This window comes from Natator depressus, chromosome 9 (genome assembly GCF_965152275.1).
Source record: "Natator depressus isolate rNatDep1 chromosome 9, rNatDep2.hap1, whole genome shotgun sequence".
NCBI lineage: Eukaryota > Metazoa > Chordata > Testudines > Cheloniidae > Natator > Natator depressus.
The window spans coordinates 4,955,438-4,975,232 of NC_134242.1; the positions used below are offsets into that span (position 1 = coordinate 4,955,438).

At 50.8% G+C, this 19,795-nt stretch overlaps 1 pseudogene; it reads left to right on the forward strand.

Annotated features, from left to right (window-relative positions):
- Positions 1-9,258: 9,258 nt before the first annotated feature.
- On the forward strand, positions 9,259-13,729 carry LOC141993670 (cytoskeleton-associated protein 5 pseudogene; annotated as a pseudogene).
- Positions 13,730-19,795: the final 6,066 nt, after the last annotated feature.

Sequence of the window (19,795 nt, forward strand, 5' to 3'; positions counted from 1 at the left end):
TCTCCTGAGTTCCAGTCCACTGCCTTCACTATCAGACAAATCTTTATGTGACACTCCTGTAATACGCTGTTTACGCTGTGCATACTTTTGTCTGCTGTGCAAAGTGCTTTGGGTTGAGTCTGGTCACCTCTTCAACCTAGCTAGCTAATTTAGGAACATTTCCTGCAATGGGCCGGCTTGCACGAATAAGCCCTATTTAATCGGAGTAAGGTTTGCAGAATCAGGTCATAAGAACATAAGAATGGCCATACAGGATCAGATCAAAGGTCCATCTAGCTCAGTATCCTGCCTTCCAACAGTGGTCAATGCCAGGTGTTTCAGAGGGAATGAACAGAACAGGGAATCATCATCCATCCCGTCGCCCATTCCCAGCTTCTGGCAAACAGAGGCTTGGGACACCATCTCTGCCCATCCTGGTCCCTAATCCAATATCTATGTACACATAGGAGAAGTCTGTGATGTTGTCTGGCAAGTCTGAGCATAAGAACATAAGAACGGCCCTTCTGGGTCAGACCAAAAGTCCATCTAGCCCAGCACCCTGTTCTCTGACAGTGGCCAATGCCAGGTGCCCCAGAGGGAATGAACAGAACAGGGAATCATCAAGTGATCCATCCCCTGCCACCCATTCCCAGCCTCTGGCAAACAGAGGGTAGGCAAACAGAGGCTTGCAGCAGGGTGGCGGGGTGAGGGATAACGGTTTTGTTTGTCAGCCTACAAAGGATTGACTTTCACTTTAGTCTGCTCTCTACTGCAGCTAGCGTTACCGGCAGTAGCTGGAAAGAGTCACTGTGTGTGTATTCAGAGCAGTGGCTTCTTTGAGACACTGGAGGGAAATGTCTATGAAGAGCCACCCAAAGGTCTGGAAGCTGTAGCCTGAAGTAGCTGGAAGCTGTAGCCTGGAAAAATAAAGTTACTGATGGTTTTTTCAAAGGTGCTGAGCACTGATGACTCCCATTAACGTCAGTGGCGCTGAAAACCAGACCACGGGTTTTTGGATGCGACTGGTTAGAGGGGGAGTTTTGCCAGGCTCAGGATGCTAGACTGCGACAGACAGTTTGCAAATATCCCAGCTCTGTGCTATAATAAAGGCATGTTGGCGTCAAATGTAAAGTGTGGCTGTACTCCAGAAAGTGACTGTCACCATCTTACTCCACATGCCTTCTGCCTGCTGTGAATTCAGACTCCGCTCTGCTGCCTTCACTGAATAAATTACGGCTCTGCCACTTTGTACTTCAGTTAGCCCTGCTGAACTAAGAGGGAGAGAGCTGGCTTCTATTCAGTCCTGCATGTCCCAAACAGAACTGCTTACTCCTGACCAAGTATCAGGTCAGTCACACCCTGCGCCCCCAGTCCCATGAACACCCGGTGCCCTGGATTCTAAGGTCACTCCCAATATTCTTAGCTTCATTTCTTGCACTCCCCACATCCGCTTCCAAATAAAGCATAACCTGTGTTGAGCTTTCTTTGGCTTTTTCCATTGTCATAAGATGACAAGAAGCCCCAGGAGAAACCCTGGTCTTTTCCACACCCAGGAAAATCATTTCTGTGCCAGTACATGGCTGGGCTTTATTGATGTCCAAATGTTATAGAGCAGGGGGCTACTTCTGCCAGTCAGCATGGCCCAGAGGTGAATCAGACTCTCATGCATGGAACAGAGTATTCAGAACAGAGCAATGGCTCCGATTCTTGGGTTCAGCCAGCCTAGGCTTGTAGCAGACCTCAGGGTAACTTTATGTCACCTTACTGCTTCCCTGGATCCTGGGGCCCCCCCGTGTAAATTACAGCAACCTTAGGGCTGCTCTAACCTACAGGCACATGCAGCCAGCTGTATCCCTGCCTCCCAGTCCTATGTAGTATTTTTCCTTCACCAAGGAGCTTTAGGGGTTTGATCCTGCAGGGTTCTCAGTGCCTCCTGCCAGGAGTCGAGCACCCTCAAATGCCACTTCATGGAGCTGGAGTCTGCGAGGTGCTGAGCGCCTCCTGGGAGGGGTTGAGCCCCCTCCGCCCCTCCACAGGAGCTGAGGCACGGAGTGCCTATCAGAACCAGACCCAAAGAGGCATGTTGCAAGAGGCATTTAACAGCAGGACTCAGCCCTTGTTCTCCTAGAATAAAGCAGAGGGCATTTGATAGATGGATGGAAAGGTTGTGCACAAGCAATAAAAGGACTTGCACTTACTTTCCCATCCCAGCACACTTCAGGTTCTCTGAGAGCTTTTCACTCAGCCAAAACAACGCAACACCCCTAACCAACGCTGCAGAGAGAAAAAACATATATGAATCACTTATTACCCCGTGACAAATGCTAAATGCCATTTCCTAGAACAAGTTATTTAGAATCATTTATTTGGACAGAGATAGTGGCATCCTTGGAGCAATTTTTAGACTCAAGATCAAGGGGCATTTTGTGCGTCAACCATTTGCAGAACAGGATATTGACATGCCGATTCCAAACAGGAGGGTTGTGTTTAGACCTAGCTGACTCTTTCTTGTGCACACAGAACTCGCCCCGCCCATGCCTTGCACCAAGGTCCCACAGGTCAGTTGGTGAATGAATCCACCTGTGTATCATTTTTCTTGGTCCTGCAGCTGACTCAGCTGACAAAATGCATTCGACTCGGGTCACTTATGAAATGAGGGACTCAAAGAGAACAAAGGCACAGACACAAGGGTAGATGAGATCGCGATTCGGGGCCACTGCATCCACTGGATCCCCAGGGCAGCTGGGGACCCACTTGGTCCTCACTGCAACTTACAGCTGCCTCAGCACAGTTGTGACCTGCAAGAGCATCTCAATGAATTTAGTGCTGAAGAAAGGTGCCGTGTTCATGGCCCTGGAAAGGGAATCCTCTGTTTGATCACGGAATGGGTACAGTCCAGGCGGCAGCAGTCTGAGTTCACCCCAAAGCTGCCTCCTAACTGGGCTCCTTATCACTCCTTATCTGGAGTGACAAAGCAGTCCGAGGGAAGTTGAGTCTCCATGGCCCATTCCATTGTCGGGCTCTCTACTGAATTTGCCAAGAAGGAGGCCAGTTCATGCCAACTGGGAGGGTGACTGCAGGAGCTTGGGTGGATGTCAGCAGCCTCTCCCTCACATGCCCCTTTATCCAGGGCTTACCCTCTTGACTCACTGAACAGCCAGCCAAGATTACACCAGTCAGGGTGCAAACTGTAGCTTGTCTTCAGCTTCACACAAGGGGGCCCCTTTCCCCATTTAGGCCCTTGGACTGTGGTACACCCACTATGGAGAAGAAAGTCCTGTTTCTCAACCTCTGCCAAGCCCTGCAGCTGGCAACGTTATTCTGGGGTGCAATCCATTCAATTCCGAGCCAGGCTTCCATCCCCAGTGGTACGCCAACCCTCTCCCCTGCAGTTGCTTCAATCACTGCCTAGGTCATCTGGTTAACCACAGGGACAAAGAAGAAGGGAGAAGCATCCAGCTGCTTAATGGCTACTCCAGAAGCCACCCGCTCCCTAAAGCCCCCGGTGCAGCCGCGTTGCTGAGCTAAAAGAGTCATTCGGATCCAGCCTCGTTACTGGGACAGATGCCTGGGCAGGCTCTTGCTATAGCCCCAGTGAAACCTGATCATCATCGTTGCTTCTGAATGTGTCCGTATTTTACAAAATGTCGAGACTTTTCAGAGCTTTCAGTTAAAAAGAGACTCACTCTCCTGAGGTTTTGGGGTCGTAGCTTTACCTTTGGGTTTTCTTGGTTACTCTTCATGGTTTGTGATTCCCTCCTACCAGTGCAAACATAATATTCCTTTCCCAGCTGCTCCAGTCCTTTCCTATGGGATCTTCTCCCCACCCTGTGTCCTCTAGGCAGGTTGAAATTCCTAGATTCTGAGGCCAGAAGGGACCATTGTGATCCTGTAGTCTGACCTCCTGCCAAGCACAGGTCAGAGACCTGCCCCAAAATAATTCCTAGAGCAGATCTTCTAGAACAGCGGGTCTCAAGCTGCATTGCACCGTGACCCCCTTCTGACAACAAAAATTACTTCACGACCCCAGGAGAGGGTACGGAAGCCTGAGCCCATTCGACCCCCACTTCCCCGGGTGGGGTTGGGGGGCAAAGCCTGAGCCTCACCACAGTGGGCAGATGGGCCAATGCTGAAGCTCAAGGCAAGGGCTTCAGCCTCAGACAGGGGGCCTGCAACCTGAGCCCCACTGTCCAGGGCTGAAGCCCTCGGGCTTGGGCTTCAGCCCTGGGCCCCAGCAAGTCTAAGCCAGCCCTGGTGATCCCATTCAAAGGGGGTCGCGACCCACTTTGGGGTCCTCCCAACCCACAGTTTGAGAACCGCTGGTCTAGAAAAACATTCATTCTTCATTTAAAAATTGTCAGTGACGGAGAATCCACCTTGACCCTTGGTAAATTGTTCCAATGGTTAATTTACCCTCGCTGTCAAAAATGCACGCTTTATTTCCAGTCTGAATTCATCTAGCTTCCACTTCCAGCCTTTTGATCGTGTTTTACCCTTCTCTGTGGGACTGAAGAGCCCATGATTAAATATTTGTTCCCCATGTAGATACTTACAGACATTGATCAAGTAATTCCTTACCCTTCTCTTTGTTAAGATAAATAGATGGAGATAAATATCACTACAAGGCAGGTTTTCTAATCTTTTAATCATTCTCATGGCTCTTCTCTGAGCCCTCTGCAATTTATCAGCATCCTTCTTGAGTTGGAGACAGCAGAACTGGGCAATGTATTCCAGTTGCCCAGTTGCCAAAGTTGCACCAGTGCCAAATACGGAGGTGAAATAACCTCTCTGTTCCTAATCAAGATTCCCCAGTTTGCGTAACCCAGGATCCCATTAGCCTTTTTGACCACAGCGTCATGCTGGGAGCTCATGTTCAGCTGATTATCCACCATGACCCCCAAATCTTTAACGTCTTGTAAATTAACTGGGCCTCTTTTGTCTACTTATAGAATCACAGAATATCAGGGTTGGAAGGGACCTCGGGAGGTCATCTAGTCCAACCCCCTGCTCAAAGCAGGACCAAGCCCCAATTTTTGCCCCAGATCCCTAAATGGCCCCCTCAAGGATTAGAACTCACAACCCTGGGTTTAGCAGGCCACTGCTCAAACCACTGAGCTATCCCTCCTTCCTCCTTTGTGCATTAGCATCACTGAATGGAGCACAAGCCTGAGAATGAGGTGCACTTGCTGTTACAGGCCCTGAAGACCCAGCAGAGGGAGCACAAAAGCACAGAATTAGGAGATGTACTCCGACTGCCTGTATTATGATAGCACCTTTAGGCAACCAATCAGCTCAGGGCTCCAGTGTGCTAGGCACAGCACAGAGCCACAGATGGCAAGACAGTCCCCTGCCCCAAGACAAAGGGTTGGAGACAGGGACGATTATTATACCCATTGCACAGAAAGGAGCTGAGACCCAGGTAACTCGTCCAGATAACTCACCCAGTCGGTTGGTGTGGGGTAGCTGGCACTGTGGGTGAGGATGTGGAGGTGGCTGCCAAGGCCAAAGGTCACTTTCCAGTTTGGAAGGCAGGGCTCCGGACTGCAGGAGCCAGGCCCCAGTGAGCAGCATGGTCTGGCTGCTGTGCTGCTAGAGGGCTGGGTCAGGTTCAATTAAAATCAACGTAGTTGATACCTAAATGCCTTACTGAGAAGAACAGCACAGAGCCTGCTGCAGAGCTAGGAACTCAGCTGGGGTGTCCTGACTTCCAGATAGCACCTTAAGCACGGGACCATCCTTCCTCTCCTCACTGCAGCTGGCCCTGGGGAGGAGCGCAAAGGGAGAGAGAGTGAAAAGCATCTTCTCCTTTCTATGCCCAGGTGCTGCCCTGTTGCAGTTGTTATGGTCCCTGAAGGCAAGGACCAGGGGCATTTGGAACCACTGGCAGCACTGGACTTCGAAAAGGTGTCTTATGTGTAAGGAGGGGTAGGTTGCGATACGGATTTGCCCTCTGTCCCACATCCCCTTCCGTACCAGCCCGTGCAGCCGAGCCAGAGGAGGGGTGAGGAGCATGCATTGCAGCCCGTTAAAGAGTCTCTTAAAGAGCCTCAGAGTCCCCACGCCAGCTTGCCCTCTCCCCCGCGCCTCAGCCCAGCCTGCGCCTTCGCACCCGCGACACAGGCCCGCACAGCACAGCACTGTCAGAAGACGTCAGGCGGGCGCTTAGTGCAAGCCGTGCCAACGGAAGATCGTTTAAAGCAACCGAGAGAACTTGTTAGCCGCAGGGCGGGCACAAAATGACCTTTCCTCCCCACGGAGTCAGATGTTTCTGCTAAAGCAAGGTGTAGATGTAAGACAGAGGCTCTGAAGGGACTTCGTCACGTCTTGGGCTGGAAAACTGAAGAAACACATGGAAAGAGGACAAGATACTTGAATTGAAACTGTGTGTGCGTGCGTGTGCGCACGTGTGTGTGTGTGTGTGTTTTTCCTGGCACCGGGAAAGGGAACAGACCCTTTAGACTGTGTAACTTTCGTGGGCCAGGGACTGTCTCTCACTGTGTCTTAGCACAGTAGGGCCCTGACCAAGGCCAGAGCCTTTAAGTGCTGCTGTTTTACAATTATTACTCCCGACCATTTCAGACCTCAGGCATTAATTCAGATCTGAACTAGGCTGGGAGGGACCAACAGGTGTTCACCTTGGATAGTTCAGTGGCCCGCTTTGGGGTCCCCAAGCTGAGTGCTCACATCGCAAAGGGTGCTATTCTTAGAACAGAGGCCAAGGATTAAATGAGCCACTGAGACGCTGCACCCCTAGACGTGGTTCCCCCGGGGCAGGAGGGGGCTGTTTGCGGGAGGGGGAAATTTGTGCTGCTCATGCCCAGCCTTTGGCTGCACAGAGGAGGTCAGGGCAGATGGGCAGAGTGATGGACTAGAGTCACTGAATGAGATAGATACGGCGCACAGATGCTGGTTACGATCCAGCCGGTTTTGGTTATCAGCAGTACTTTGGGCCAGGTCATGAAGTCTTGTTTGCTTCGTTAATACCCCGGGTAATGGCAAAGGTGACTAGCTGAGTAAGTGCTTAGTAAAAACTGAGTGTGGGTTTTAAATTCTGGCTGGTGGCATATCTCCAGCACCTGCCTGCCAAAGGGCCTCGTCGGGGCTTCACAACAAACACTGCAGCCGTCGCCGTTACGTCAACTTCGGCACAAGGGAGTCGAACGTCAGGACCCACCAACCACACAGAATTAAAAGCAGAGAGTCTAGGAGTGCACCCCGGGTGACGAGCAGCAATTAAATCCTCTCCAGGACAAAAGATAAAAACAAAGGTGCTGCTCTGTCATAAAACAGGGCTTGGAGCCGGATTTCCAGGTCCATCTCAGAATCAAGGCGAACAGGCATTCTTCACAGAACTGGGGTCCTATGGAGGCAACATTATGAAGGTGGGATTTTCAGACGAATAGAGGTAAGTGCAAAGTCTCGTTCCTCTAGAGCAATAGAGGACTACTGAATAGTGATTGTTAATGGGTGACGATCACTTTCCCGTCTTTCTCCAGTTTGAACACGGACGGTTTTTGTACCTCTGCTGCTGCTTTTGAATTGACCATCACCATCTCTCCCCCCCGCTCCCCCCCCCCCCCCCCGAGACCTATCTCTTTTCTTTAGGCAAGGGGCAAGCAGTCATGCTTGATTACCCTTTCTCGGTCCTTTCAGTTCTGCGTTCTCTACCCATTGCCACTTTCCCTCCATGGCAACGTACACAAACAATCCTGTCCAGGCGCAGGAGGGTTCGTACCTCACTTTGACATTGCACCACTAAGATTGCGTTAGTTGCAATTGCATAATCATAGGAACGTAGTGAAGGGTGGCATCGGCCTTCCCCTTCCCCACCCCGTTTGTACCTGATCCTAATGGGTGACCCCCAGCTTAGCGCTACAGGGGAAGGTGACACTCCCACAAGGTCCCTGTAAAAACTATGCCTTGGAGAGAAATTCCTTCCCACCCCCACAGAGACAGCATCGTCTAGCAGAGTAAGCACAGGACAGAGAGCCGGGAATTCCTGCGGTTTACTCCGGCTTCTGCGTCTGATTCACCATGGACACTACAAAGTGAGGGCGACGTAAGCCGCCACGTGTCAACCTCGTTGCACCTGTGTCTACGCTAAATCTGTCTCCCCGCAGTGAGAGCTCTCCAGGATGCCGACATCGTAACGCCACCTCCCCGAGTGGCACTGAGCCATGGTCCATGTACTGAGGTCAACACAGCATGGGTGTAGACAATGAGTTAGCTATGTCGACCTAACAGTCCTCCAGCAGCTATCCCACAATGCCCCTCACCGACTGCTCTGGTCATAAGTGTGAACTCTGCTGCTTAATGGAGACTGGAATCCCACCCCTCCCCCCGACCTTTAAAACCCCACAAAGTTTTGAAATGCCTTTTTCTGATTGTTCATCTTGGCAAGCACACCTAGCAGCTCTCCATTGCTGTGTGCAACTGCCCTCTATTAGCCCGAGAAAGTCTCTCAAGGGCTGAGAGTCTCTCTGAGCTGACCGACTTTAAGTGCTTATGTCTTATAGAATCATAGAAACATAGAAATGTCGGGCTGAAAGGGACCTCAAGAGGTCATCCAGTCCATCTCCTTTCACTGAGACAGGACCAGCTAAGTCTCCTCGACCATCCCTGATAGGTGTTTGTCTAAATTGTTCATGAAAACCTCCAGGGATGGCTTAGCTGGGTTGTCGAGGTGGTGTCTCCTTGCAGTTTGTCTGGGCACAACTCACCCCATTGTGGGTGCATCATCCCTCACAGATTTGGGGTTGGTCCGAGTCCAAAACAAAAAGAGAAACGGTGAACTTCAGAACCAGGCTCATCTGCAGGTGTGTCAGGAGGACCTTCGCTCATCTGCTCTGGGCTTGTCTTTGGGCAGCTAGTCCCTTTCTGTCAGTTTCCCTGGGCCTAGTCATCCCAGATCACCAAATGGTTTGCTCTGAGAGCGTGCTCTCCTAAGATCTCAGCGAGAACCAGGCTTCCCTTGTCAAGCAAGTAGCATAGCTCTGCTTTTCTTCCTGGTCAGCCCTCTCTATGGGGATTCCACAGTCTCCATAGGTCACCAGTTTCAGGACTTCATTACCCTATCATCAGAAAGCTTTTCCTAATTTCTAATCTAAATCTCCCTTGCTGCAAACTAAGCTGATTCCTCCTTATCTTACCTCAGTGGACATGGAGTATGGTTGATCACCATCCTCTTTAGAACAGTTTCTTACATATTTGAAGACTGTTACCATGTCCCCACCCTTGGCCTTCTCTTCTCTGGACTAAACATGGGTGGATGACGTCACAATGACCTGCAGCCGTCAGACCGAGCACATCAGAACTCACAAGTAAGAGCAGCAGATGATCACCAGGAATCCGACGCTGCGGCTGGAACATCAGCAGCTCCTCCAGCTGCTGCAGGGGGCAAGGACATCGAGAAGACCCTCTGCAGCTCATTTGGAAGCTCTTGTCACCCAGCCTGGTCACCCACCTGAGAACCGATGGTGCAGGAGGTTCTGGCGCCCAAAGCAAACAAAAGTCAGTGCCAAGCAACATGTCTGAACTTGAGCTCTCAGAAGAATCATGTGAGAAAGTGGTGGCAGCTGTCCTTCCGGCCTCCTGCATTCGGCAGCTGGCCAGCCGCAACTGGAAGGAGAGGTTTTCAGGCCTGGAGGCATTTCAGAAGGCTGTGGAAGAAATAGAGAAGAGCAAAATGCCCTGCCAGGCCCTGGTGAGGCTGCTGGAGAAGGATCGTGGCTGGGAGGAAACCAAACTCCCGGTGATACAGAAAAAGCTTCACATCATCACCCTGATCGCCCAGAAGGGAAACTTTTCCAGAACGTCAGCTCAGGTCGTCTTGGCCAGCCTGGTGGGGAAGGTGGGTGACGTGATCTGCAGCAGCGATGTGAAAGGAGCCCTGACAGCGATAGCAGAGGCCTGTGCGCTGCCGTGGACTGCTGACAAGGTCACGTCATTGGCTTTCTTGCAGACCCAGCCCAGGACCCAGGCAGAAGTCCTGAAGTGGCTGGCGAATGCCATTACAGAGTTTGGCTTCACTGGGATGGAGGTGAAGGCCTTGGTCAGTACCATAAAGGCTGCTCTTGCTGCTGTTCACCCAGATGTACGGGCCTCTGCCTTTGTCCTGCTGGGGACCATTTCTCTGTACGTGGGCACCCCTCTGAGAGCGTTCTTCGAGGGCGAGACGCTGCCCCTTCTCTCCCAGATAGATGCCGAGCTGGAGAAGATGAAAGGGCAGAGCCCACCTGCTCCCACCCGGGGCAGCTCCAAGCACTGTAGGGGGAGAGGGGATGAGGGGAAGGGAGGGAAGCCCCAGGACCATGGAAGGACTGAGACTGTGAATATCAGAGACAGGATCACCTCAGCGCTGGTGTCGAAGCTGCGGGACAAGAGCTGGAGGATCCAGAAGGAGGGCCTGGACGAGGTGGCAGGTATCCTTAGCGACGCCAGCCTCATCCAGCCGAACGTGGGCGACCTCCCAGCTGCCCTGAGGGCTTGTCTCCAGGACCCCAATACAGTTCTGGTGCAGCAGACCCTGAGAATCCTCCAGCGACTGGCCACCACCATGGGCCCGAGCATCAAGCAGCATGTGAGGAAGCTGGGCATCCCCCTGGTCGCCATCTTCAGGGACAGCAAGAGCAGCGTGCGAGCCTCAGCCCTTATGGCCCTGAATGCCTGGGCCGAGCAGATCGGCACGAAGGACTGGCTGGAGGGGGAGGACTCTTCCGAGGAGCTGAGAGAGGAAAACCCTTTCCAAAGGCAAGAACTGCTGGGCTGGCTGGCTGAGAAGCTGCCTGCTCTCCGTTCTGCCCCCTCAGACCTGCTGCGGGGAGTGCCTCATCTCTACGCCTGCCTGGGAGATTGCAATGGCGACGTGCAGAAGGCGGCCCAGGAAGCAATGCCCTTCTTCTTGATGCACCTGGGATTTGAGGAGATGGACGAAGCCGCTCGCCAACTGAAGCCAGCTACCAAGGACCACGTAGTGGCCATGCTGGAGATAGCCAAAGCCAACCCTACCTCCAAGCCCACTGTTCCTGCTAAGTTGCCTTCCAGGCTGCCAAGGGTCACGGCCGTCCCAGCCTTCGCCTCACCCTCAGCCACATCCCACCTGGCATCAGCCTCTTCTTCCCCAGCCCCTGCTGGAGACTCCGTGTCCAGCAGTGCCCTGGAACGGAAGCCTGGACCCAAAGACGCCACATCAGGAGCGGCTGCCCTGAAAGTCAAAGGCTTGCCCGATGGAGGGAAGGTGCAAACAAAGGCCAGCCTGAAGGACGGTGGCAACAAGCTGGGTCCTATTTTTATCACCGTCCCCAAAGGGAAAGAGCAGAGGGCAAAGGACGAGAGAGGGGGGAAGGTGCTGAGGTGGAACTTCACCACCCCCAGCAACAGGTACGCGGAGCAGCTGAAGGCTCAGATGTGCAGCTGTGTGTCCAACTGGCTGCAGGAGGAGATGTTTCACTCCAACTTCCAGCACCACATCAAAGCGTTGGCCATCCTGGTCAAGCACTTGGAGAGGGAGAAGGACGGCCTCATCAGCTGCCTGGACCTGATCCTGAAGTGGCTCACCCTGCGGTTCTTTGACACCAACACCTGGGTTCTGACGAAGAGCCTGGAGTATCTCAAACTGCTGTTCACCTTGCTGAGCCGGGAAAGATACCAGCTGACTGAGCACGAGGCAACATCTTTCCTCCCCTACCTGGTCATGAAGATGGGGGAGACAAAAGAGGTTCTCCTCAGGGAGGTGCATGCTGTTTTGAAGAGGGTCTGCCTGGTCTATCCAGCCAGGAAGATGTTCAACTTCATCATGGAAGGGACCAGGTCCACGAACGCCAAGCAGCAGGCAGGGTGCCTCGCTGAGCTGGGATATTTAATCAAAGCCTACGGCATGGAAGTGTGCCAGCCAAGCCCTGGCAAAGCCTTCAAGGTGATATCTGCCTTCATTGGAGACCAAAACAATGCCATCCGCAGTGCTGCCTTAAACATCATTGTGACCGCTCACCACGTGCATGGGGAAGGGGTGCTCAAGCTGATTGGGAACCTTTCAGAGAAACACATGAGGATGCTAGAAGAGAGCATGGAACAGGCAGCCACCAGGCCAGATGCTTCTCCGGTCAAACAGACCATGGAGAGACCACCACATGCGCTGAGCGCAAGTGCTAATGACAGCATGGGAACAGCAGAGGGCATGCCCTCCAAACCCAGTCACGCCCACAGCACGGGAGCAGACATGGAGATGGGGCAGGCAGCTCCCCAGGCATTCCAGATGGACATAGAGGAGCCTGAGAATGTGCATGACTCTCTCCAGTGCAAGAGTCGCAAACCGGATGGCATCACTCAGCCAGGTGCAATTCCTGAACCCCAGCCCAATGCTGTCTCCCTGCACCCTAATGGCATGCATAGCAACGTTGCCTCCACCATCAACTTCATTATCCACCATGTGGCCAGTGGCGACGTCGACACCATCATCCAGGCTCTGGCACAGATCGATGAGATCCTGAAGCAGGAGGACAAGGCAGAAGCCATGTCTGGCCACATCAACCAGTTCCTGATAGCCACTTTGCGGCAGCTCCGGTACATCCACAGGCTGCAGGTGGGGGAGGAGAAACTGGGGAAGGACCAAGTCATTCAGCTGTATGGCTGCATCATTCGCAACATGATGCTGCTGTTCCAGACAGAGAGCCTGGCCCAGGAGGCCTCCACAGGGGTTTTGAAGGACCTGCTCCACAGTCTCATCACCTTGATGCTGGATTCCCTGGTGGTGGACCTGGAGGAAGGTCAAGATGTCATCCAGTCCATCAATCTCCTAATGAAAAAGGTGCTGGAGCAGTCTGACCAGACCAGAATCTTTAGTGCCTTGCTCGCCCTGCTCCAGGATAGCCTGACGGCTGCAGCCAGCCCCCACAAATTCCCTGAGCTGGTGGCCAAGTGTCTGTGGAGAATCACGCAGCTTCTCCCCCGAACAATCAGCACTGTCAACCTGGACCAGATCCTACTGGACATCCACCTCTTCATGAAGGCGCTCCCCCACGAGAAACTAAAGCAGTGCACAAGCCAGTTCCCCCAGATAGCTCTGAAAACTCTTCTGCACTCCTTGAGCAGGCTGAAGGGGCCTGGGATTCTGGACCACCTCACCATGATAGAGAACAAGGGGGAGTCGGAGCTGGAGGCTCACCTGTGCCGGGCAACAAGGCTCTCCACCATGCAGGCTGCCAACAAGACCAATACAGATGCCGGTCAGGGGGTCTCTCATGTGGCTGACAAGGCTGCAAAGGGCAAAGTCAATGACATGTTAGCGGGCATCTTTAAAAAGATTGGCTCCAAGGAGAACGCTAGGGAGGGTCTGGAGGAGCTGTACGAATACAAGAAGAAATGCCCCGATGTGGACTTGGAGCCTTTCCTGGAAAACTTCTCCCTCCTCTTCCGCAGCTACGTAAAGCACGGCCTGGCAGTGATGGGCATGGAGCGAGAGGGCAAACAGCACCTTCCCCCCGGCACAGGGATGCCCCTTCAGGCTCAGGCTCCCCCTCCCACTAGGACAGCCTCCTCCCCAGGAGAGCATACAAATGGGGAGGAGGTGGGGCCATCTCTCTGCCTGGACAGGCTGAAATTGACGAGGCGTCGATGTAGCGGCACAAAATCCTGCAGCCAGCTCCCCCTTCCCCGGCGACCTTCAAAGCTCGAAGACCCCCTGGCCCTGGTATCCCCAGACAAGCACAGCAGCAAACTGCCCCGCTATGTGAAGATCCAGGAGCAGAAATAGCACCTGGACCTGGCATCCTGCCGAGTGTTTCTCCACTGGCTTCGGAACCAGCCCGCCCTTTTTCTTCCTCTCCCCATCAGCCACCATACATGATGGGAACACACAATAAAAAGACAAATATAGAGCGGTCGCCAGTGAATGGCTCACGGGACGAGGGCAGCTTTCACTGACTCAACTAGAAGTAAGGAACGAGGGGGGAATGCTGTTCTCAGCACACCAGGGTTTTTCCCCCCACAAAGTGAGCAGATTCTAACAGTTGCTGTGACTTGCCAATTTCTTGCTTAGTGTTTTATGACTGTAAATGGCAGGAGCAGATAGTACCAGCACAGAGATTAGCGGAGGATAGCCATTAAAATCATGTACCTCCCTAGAGAGACAGACCAACCCATAACTGGCAGGGCAACTTGGAAGGAACTTCCCCTGTAGGCGAGGCTGTTCCATAACTGCGTTCTAGGGGTAGGTTCCGGATGGACCTGCTGAGAGTGGTCACTGATTTCTAGGCTCTTGAGAAGCTCTCAAGAAGGTTCCAGGCAAAATGCTGCCCTGATTGACACTGGGCCGCTGATAGTTCTGACTCACAAAGCCCAGCCCAGCCCTGACTCTCTCCCCGCACAACCCAATGGCAAACGTGCGTGGGTGTGACATTCTGCAGGGCCATGTAAATCTACTCGTTGACCACGGAAGTGCTCCCAGCTCAGGGGCCTTAATCGCGGCCTAGCCTCCCCCACGCAACGTGAGAGGGATGATACAGAGCAACCAGCCCAAAGTGTTTGCAGAATAAAAATGTTCCCTGTTTTGGGGAAAAGGAAACACACAACCCAAAGCGTAACTGGAAATGTACCCGTGGGACCCTGCAAGCAAGTTGTGCTGATACCGCCACTTTACGGTCCAGCCAACAACACTCCTTCCCCCTACTTCCAATCCCTACAGCCACGGCCAGATTTAGAGGCAATTGATCCAGGCGACCACGTGGGGTGCCGGGCTTGGGGGTGCAGGGCCTGGGGTACTGTTTTTGTCATTAGCAACAAAGGGGGAAAATAGAACATTTGAAGTAACACGTTTCAGGTATTCCATATATGGATTCATTTTCACTAACCTCCTAGAATGTTCTGGACCTTTATAGAATCTCCAAACTTTCTGAGAGCTACATTTTCCCTTGGACCTCCTAGATGTTGTCAGCCATGCCCTCGCGAGTATATAAGGGTCAGGGCATCACCAGTCAGTCAGTGAGATATAAAAACAGATTTACAGAACCTAGCATGCAAATTTATCACCTTATATGACAGGGCTAAATCACACATGTAAATTGTATGTCAAAGTTGTGAAATGGGCGACAAATGCATAAAAAATAAGATATTCAAAAGTTTAACAAATGGGGGAGGCGCCGAAGACACTCCTTGCCTGGGGTGCCTTTTGGGCTAGGACCGACCCTGCTTACAACACAGGATGAGATGGGCCACTGCTCTGGTTCAGGGTGGCTATCGTCCTGGAGATCTCATGCAGGTGGGAGGTGCCCGCCTGACGAACTTGTAGACCTGACAAACTTGTAGCCAAAGTGGGTTCTGTGGCCACAGAGTAGCCAGTAAACATTTCCCCCACCCTGTCCTGGAGGGACCACAACAAGGGGTGACCGGGGGCAGTTCAGTCTCTATTGCCCACTCAATCCGTCGGCTCCTTACCAAAGTCGCCTCCAGAGATTCTACGAAGCATCATAAACTTGCCACAAGCGCTTTTTTATTGTCTGCCTTGTGCTGTTATTTATACTGCCGTAGGGCCTAGAGACCCCAGCCTAGATCAGGGTCTCATCGTGCTAGGTGCTGTATTTGCCCCCTCAGAGGCAGATCCTGTCCCAAAGAGTTTACAGTCTAGATAGATTTCAGAGCAGCAGCCGTGTTAGTCTGTATTCGCAAATGAACAGGAGGACTTGTGGCACCTTAGAGACTAACCAATTTATCTGAGCATGAGCTTTCAGGAGCTACAGCTCACTTCAGCGGAGGGACAGTTCTTGCCATTGCTGCAGAGAGGAGCTGAAGCGCAGAGAGTAAACGCCTAGCACAGTTTGTGGTGAGCCAGGAACTGAAGCCAGCTCTCTCAAATTCCAGCCTGGTGCCGGAACAAGACCATCCACCCCTCTTTCCATGCAGAGGGTGTACTGTTGATTTAAATCAGCAGCAACGAGTGAAGCGAGAACCAACACAGCTGGAGAAGACTCAAGACAAGCTCTGCAGTGAAGGAGAGAGGGGCTTTAATGCTGCTTTCCTTATGCTGAGAAAGTTCCTCGTTCAGTGTCCGAAGAAAGTTGCTTTCTGTGATTCTTTACCATTGACACCCGCTATTCTTTCTTTCTTTCTTCCTTTCTTTCTTTCTTTCTTTCCCTGCTGCACCCATCACTGTAGTAACTGAGGGCCTGATATATTCCAGCCTCTGCTCCTTGCTTTTGTGCCACTATATAAATATTTATTTAAATCCATTTTTTTGGCTTACAAAAGAGATTGACCTTGTGACATTCTGAGAACTATGGCCTCAGTCCAGCAAAGCACTTAAACACATGTTTAACTTGACGCCCATTAGCTTGAATAAGACTATGCATGTGCTTAAAGTTAAGCATATGCTTAAGTGGTTTGCTGGATCAAGGTCAGAGTGCTCAGTTCTGGCTTTACTGAGCCCGTCATGAGCAGAGCCGATCCTGCCATACACTGCAAACAATTTATGGGACTCATTTAGCCCTGTTTTCTGTTGGCAAATTATCTGCGGCCAGACCACGACTTTTATACATTTCTCCATTTTTTGAAATTGACTGACAATGAACATTCCTGAGTCAAGGATCGTAACAGGGAATGCATTCGGGAAGGCAGTTTGTACCAATCTATGTGTTTTCTCTTAGGGAGAATCAATAAGACACAGAATTTCAAACCCACTTAACACTTGTCAAACTAAAAGAGTCTAATGCAGTGGGGTTGCTATGGACAACCATAGAATGCCAATTTGTTCTACAGAACACTGATACATCCCTCTGCCATCACAGAAGAGTTTCAAGAAAACCTTGTAGCGTTATGTTAGTTTGACAGAAAACCTCATGTATTTAGTGTGTAAAATGCCCACTTTCTCACAGCGCCCCAGAACAGGACTTATTTTTGTGTCTTGTGCAGCATGAAGCACTTTGGGGGAGGTGCTTAATAATAAATATTGTTTGTAGACAATTAAGCATAATTATGAAATGCCTTTAAAATTCTGAACTCAAACTGAGCATTTCAGCTGGCTATTAGAAGAGATGTCATGTTAAAAAGAAATATGCCCTCTGAGTGTTAGCCCTGTTTATTGTATAATTTCTATTTTCATACAAAATATACCCCACAGTTTCAAAGGTGTTATTACACTTCTTGGGCAGTTAATGTTACTTAGACTTTGACCACCATATAATATCACTGAACCATGCTATAATCACCCAGCAACACAACAATGCTAGCATAACCCCACTCAATGAATGCTATAATCACCCACTAATACACTCTATTCATAACACCCCCTCCCCCGAACAACTGAAACACATTATAATGGCCCTGCCACGCTCTGACGTCATTCACCACTATAATCAGCCGGTGAGGTTTTGCTGTTACACCTCCACCACTTGGTACATGCTGAAGTTCCTGTAACAAAGGCCATCCTACTAATGCTCTGCCATCATAACATTACTCAACCCAGGCCATAGTCTCTCAGCAATGCAATGCCGTGCTTCACACTGCAGGAGAAAATAACCCTTTGCTAATAGACACAGATCGTACGTGCACATTGTGGCCACACATTGTTATTGTGGCCAACAAGGGCAACCTGAGGGCTGTCTCGTAACAATGAAGGTCTCATAGATTTTATGGATTCCAAAGCTACAAGGGACTGTTAAAGCGGCAAAGAGTCCTGTGGCACCTTATAGACTAACAGACGTATTGAAGCATAAGCTCTTGTGGGTGAATACCCACTTCTTCAGATGCATCCAATACGTCTGTTAGTCTATAACGTGCCACAGGACTCTTTGCCGCTTTTACAGATCCAGACTAACACGGCAAACCCTCTGAGAAGGGACCGTGGTGATCATCCAGTCTGACCTCCGGTACCACACAAGCCAGAGAATGTTCCCAAAATAATTCCTAGAGCATCTAATCCATTCCTCAGGCTCCTGAACTATACAACCAGGAAAATGTTGAGCGATTTTAGCACATCCTTTTCCTAGTAGTAGTCAGCAACTAGCTAGGCTATTATTGCTATTATTTATTATTTGCATTCCCAAGTAGTCACAATCTTGGATCAGGACCTCATTCTGTGAGGCGCTGTACAAACACAAAGAAAGACCGTCCTTGTCCGAATGAGTTTACAATCTAAGTAAGTTCCGGCTAACTTTCTGGCATCCCATGATACTGAATTGTTTCTTGGAGCATCTAATTTGGCTTGCCAATTTAAAATGTAAGTTACAAAAGGAAATCTTCATTGTTTAGATCTCTTGCAAAGATGTTTTCTGCTGTTTGTCAGTGTTGTGTGGTTATATTCCATGTCTGACTTTGATTCTCACACTGGCGTCTCATCAAAAATGTTGCTTGTTTCTTATAAACTAGCAGAGGATCAGTCATACGATGGCATGTAATAGAGACACTGGTCCCAAGCAACAAAATCCGATCCTGATCCCGGCCTAGGCTTCCTAATGCAATACAGGTTTGGTTTTGTCCACTAGAGAGATAGGAATCTGGATGTGGATCTGAACTTCCAGAGATCTGGGGGCTCTTTGGATCTGGGGTAATGGTTCAGTCTCATCACTTGTATGATCAATAAACTGTGGGCTGGTTGTGGTCGTGCTTTATGCCAGTCCACATTTTTTGAATTCTGCCTCCTGCACTATTCGTGTTTTTGTGTTTTTCCAGCTGCTAACTCAGAGTAAAAGCAAGCAAATCAAATAGAACTTCATCTCTTTCAGTCCAAAGAAGGAAATTCCTCTGCATTCTTCTCTTGGAAGAGTCGGTCAGTGATGAGATGGGATTGCCTACACTGGCATATAGCTGATCTGTGACCGCTAGCAGCAAATATCTCCAACGGCCGGAGAAAGGACACTAGATGGGGAAGGTTCTTACTACAATTCTTTCCCAGGTGTCTGGCTGGTGGATCCTGCATACATGCTCAGGGTCTAATTGATCACCATGTTACGGGTTGGGAAGGAATTTTCCCCAGGGTCAGACTGGCCGAGGCTCTGGTGGGGTTTCTCTGCAGCATGGGTCACTTGCAGGTTTACACTAGTGTGAATGGTGGATTCTCTGTAACTTGAAGTCTTTAAACCATGATTTGAGGATGTTAGTCACTCAGCCAGAGGTTAGGGGTCTGTTACAGCAGTCGGTGGGTGAGTTTCTGTGGCCTGTGGATGTGCCGGAGGTCAGACTAGATGATCACAATGGTCCCCTTTGGTTTTAAAGTCTATGAGTCTGTGAGTCTCCCCACCATGTAGGAGATTCAGAGTCCTGCCTATGCATCACACAGATCACTGGACCTCAGGGGATGTGGATGAAGGCTCAATGCCTCCCAAGGAGAGCCCACTTTAAGGGATTTCCCCAGCACGGTAGGGGCTACTCAGGAAAATTATAGTAAATGAATTTTCTTCTTGTGTTTGCACTGGGCGTAATGGGTGGTGGTGCAGGATTATTCAGCCTAGCCACTCCACTGGCAGCCCTCCTCATGGCTTTGGGGAGGAGGGAGAACAAAGCCCCAGAGCTGCTGTCTGCATGGGGATGGGGATATACATATTCCAGGGTCCTCTCCACACAGCTCTCAAGGGAATGATCTGGCCTGACAGCTTTCACTGGCTGTTTACTCAGGGCAAGCTCCTGTTTAGCTTGCTGGAGTATGCCCCAAACACAGACATCAGGAGAAAGCAGGGTCAGGGAGATCAATGAATTATAAATAAATATAGCATAAACAAATCCATCAGCGTGATAAAAACAGTAGACGGAGCCACACTAATTAAAAATACAATAATCCAGACAGTGGAGATTTATTTAAAATAGGGGCAATTACAGGTTTTAATATCTTGGT